The sequence below is a fragment of the Arachis ipaensis genome, chromosome B5 (assembly GCF_059453495.1).
Source record: "Arachis ipaensis isolate K30076 ecotype BB chromosome B5, ASM5945349v1, whole genome shotgun sequence".
Taxonomy (NCBI): domain Eukaryota; kingdom Viridiplantae; phylum Streptophyta; class Magnoliopsida; order Fabales; family Fabaceae; genus Arachis; species Arachis ipaensis.
The window spans coordinates 86143686-86148205 of NC_142440.1; positions in this window are offsets into that span (position 1 = coordinate 86143686).

The following is a 4520-nucleotide window of genomic DNA, read 5'->3' on the forward strand; positions in this document are numbered from 1 at the left end:
TATCTTTTTAATAACATGTAATTTGTATTTTAGGTTGAAACGATACAAAGGCTTCAAAGAAGGGGGCAAAGGATACTTATGACAACAGAGTTAGTAGAAAGGGGTATCGACATAGAATGGGTTAACATAGTTATCAACTATGACATACCTGATTCTGCTGACAATTACTTGCACAGGGTAATTGCTTGCATTTCATTATGACTTTTTGTTTTGCGAAAAATGATATGAATTAAATTACCTAATTATCTATTGCTAATTTAACCATTATGCCATCCATATTTACATGGTTGTATTTGGTTTAAACTGATCGGTAGGAAGAACTGGTAGATTTGGAACCAAGGGACTTACAATTACTTTCGTGTCTTCGGCGGCTGAAACTAAAAGAGCATTTAGTTCAAGGATAAAGTAAAAAAGATAGGTGCTAGGTTGCAAATGCAACCAATAATGTCGTTAGTGATGTAAGTTGTTAATTTTTTACTATTAGCTACTTTTTTGTATTTAAAAGACTACCTTTTATTCATTGTGATGAAACTTGCAGTTGAATGCTAGGAATAAATCTGCAGTTGCAAAATACTATACCAAAAGAGTTTTACCTTGAAGGTAGTACTTTCTACTTACTACGAGCACTAGCTAATGCAGATTTTCATAAGCCTGGCATATTTATCCTTTGTTCATTATTAATAGCGCATAAATTAGACAATTTTCTAATGTGGCATGTGTTTTAGGAAAGGAAACTACTGAAAAATTCATTTTAATGTTTAAATTATAAAATTAATGATAAGAACATATGTATATAAAGTTAGACGGATCTTATCCATTTAGTTCCCTAAGTTTAAAATTTCTCATATTTCAAGTATTGCAATTTTTCTGTCGTAATGTATATATTCTAATATAAAAGAATTCACAAAACTAATGGATTTCATTCGGTAGAATGTCTCTGTATTGATACTGCTGACTGAGAAAGGACCAAGACACGTCCTTCTCTATGGTCTTCACTTAGCAGAAGTGGCAAGGCTATCAAGTTTAGTTATTTGGACAACCAGAATGATCACCTCTATAATTACAAAAAAAAAGGTAAATATAATCACATATTTTGTAGAATTTTTATTTAAAATAATTTTGAATAATTAGTATATTTTTGTGCAATTTTATATAGATATACTTGCATAAGTAAATAGTCAAATATATTAGGAAGGTTGTTTATTTGAAGAGCATAGAACAATTGTGAAATCAATTATAAAATTGTGTATTGACTTACTTTTATATTTGTTGTTATGGCTGTCACTTGTCTTAAGTATTTTCTACCATTTTTATCACTTGGAAACACTATCTTATTTGAATGTTATATTTATTTTGACTATGTAATTTTGGTCTGATAAATTTATTTCCTATAACTATCAGTTAGTCATTCTTATCGAAAAAGGCAAGCAAAGGAAAGCCCCTTACTTATATTCTCTATATGATTCATGCTATAGGTGTATGTATGCTACAAAGATTGATTTAAGATGTCACATGCCTTTAACAAATGTGCTTCTAAGATATCATATATATTGCCATGTTATTTTCCTATTTTTACGGGGTAATTTATTTGGACCATAATTATATTTCCTTTTTTTTAGATTGATGATACCGCTCAATTTTTTAGCAATTATTGTTTCAGACATTTCTAAAAATATTGGGTATGCATTTTTATATTTTTAAGTTTTAACTACATTAAACTAAATAAAAATTTGGACCATTTTTTCTACAAATAAAAAGATAACACGATCTTATTTAAATGATATTACAGGTACTCCAAAACAAAGTCTAAGATCTAATAATGGTGCATCTCGATGATTAATTTTGTCATAGTTTAAATGTATTTACTATTTAGTTCAGGATATTTATTTTTTAACATTATATATTATTTAATTTCATATATTAATATAGATACTACTTATAAGGATGTGGTTAATGTTTTTAATTTTGTATGATATAATTTTGTGCCGAAAAAGAACTTTTCTTTATTATAACATTTTATTTTGTTTTTTTATTTATCTTTCATGATTAATCACAGTTTTTAATGTGGCCATTCAAGTTAGCCATGAAAAAATAGAATAAAATAATTTGGGTTAACCACGAAAATAGTGTAGCATAACTCACCAACATTCGTCATAGAAAAAATGTGACAAAAAAACTCGGTCTATCAATATTAGTCACAGAAAAAAGTGTGGCAGAATAATACTTTTTGTTTAGATTATTTTTATTAAGCCGCAGTTTAGAGTGTGGGCAATGATATTAAAACTGCGGCTATTCAAATGTCTCCACAATTCATAAAACTGTAGCTAATAGACCAAAAATCGTAGCAAAATAAAAATATGTGTCGCCTTCGTTAACCACGAATCTCCATTCGTTGTTAATGTGTCATTGCCACGATTTTTCTTGACTTTAGTCACGATTTATTCCGTGACTAAAGGCTTTTTTTTTAGTATATATATATATATATACACTAATAAAATTGCTATTTAAACATATCTGTTGCAATTTTCTTAAATATGTGTATTATAAAACCTCAACAATAATATTTTTACGAATAAAATATTATTTTAATTCTTAATTCTTTAGTTAAATTCTAGTTTTTTTCATAACGTTTAAAATTTTTTTTTTATTTTAAATATTTTATTTTATTTTATTTTTGTCTTTTGACTAAAATCAATTTTTTTCTTCTAAAATATTTTATTATTATTATTTTTTTATTTTTTTTATTGTTCTATTATATTTGCTCTCAAATCATTATAATTACGATTTTTCTATTACTTAAAAGAAAATCATAATTTAAAAGAGATATTTTTAGATGATAAATTTTAATTTTGATCAAAAAATTAAAATAAAATATTTGTGATAAAAATAAAATATTTCAAACGTTAATAACAAATTTAAAATTTAGTCTAAACATTAAAAACTATAACAGTATTTTATCCTAATTTTATGAAAGTTTCTTTTTTCACAAAATCAAATAAACAAGTTGCATAAGTAGCTCAAGGTGTTCTAAAAGGCAAGTTCAAGAAACATTGTTGTTATGTGAAAGGTAAATAGATAGAAATGATGGAGGATAGGACGGTGTACACGTGTATTCGTGTAATGGTGTATCCGTGTGTTGTTTCAATTTCCCGATATAGATAACAAGTTCGTGTAACAATAGATCAAATGATTGTGTACAAATAAGTTAATGAACAGAACTAAATTTAGGAACTAACATGATGTGAATAGAGAAAAGGATTGTGTTGTATGTGATGTGTGCGCAATAGGATAGGATTTCGAACAAGACAAGGGAATCTCGTATCATATGACCTAATAATAAAATAAAATAAAATAAATAAAAATTGAAATTCCCATATGCTGTTGAATTGAATAATCAATTGAAGGCATAGGAGCAGAAGAGGGGTTAATAAGATGGTGAGATTCACTGGCAAATTTGAATTCATGGGACTAGAGAAAAGGGTTATTTATTGGGAAAGTGGTGGTGGTTTTTTATACAAGCAAAGGAAGGTAGGGGCCTCAAGTGAGGAATTAGATTTGTTACTAAGTTTGGAAATTTTTGTGGAATCGTCCCATCACAAAAGGACACTACATAACATACATAAACATTACACAAACCCCATCTCCTGGCTAACCCTAATTTCTTCATTATTTCATTTTTCGATTATTATTATCATTATTATTGTTACCATTATATAGTGTGACAATGACATGTGACTCTTGCAGCTGTCACTTTCGTATTTCCATTTCAAGTGCTGCACCCACAAAAAGAGGGATTGCATAACAGGGCCCCTTCCCTTCACTACTATTTCATTTTCTTTCTTTTTATTTTTTTTTTCAAGGACTTCGCCTGGTGATATCATATCACCATGGTTGAAGGTTGAATTTCATTTAATTTCATTTTATAAATAGCTTTCAATTTTTTAAAAATGTTTGATTCATTTCTTGAAATGATATTTTGTGATTCAAAATTTGTTTCTTAGATTACAAAGGAATTAAATGAAACTATAATAATAAAATTTTAGAGACTATATTGAACATTTAAATCTTTATATTATAATTGAGGAAAAATTTAATTATTGAAGTATCAGTTAAAAAAATTATTTTCTATTGAAATTAGAGTACTCAATTTTATATCAATAAAAATAATAATTTTCTTTTACACCTATTTTTTAAAAAAATTTATTTATGTTTGAAATATAATTATTTATATACATCATCTTATCATCAGTTTAAATTAAAAAAAATAATTTCATACTATAGTATAAAATTTTTATAATTAATAGATGCAAAAAAAATGAAAAAAAAATTGTGCACAATCACAGTTCAAAAAAAAAAATCTTGCATAAAGAGGTGTATTAAGAATAGGTTTAATTACTCTGTTAATCTCTATAGTTTTGCAAAATTTTCAATTAGGTCCTTATACTTTTTTATCTTTTAATTGAATTTCTGCACTAATTTTTTTTTTCAATTAGGTCCAGGCAGTAATTAGCTTAATTTTA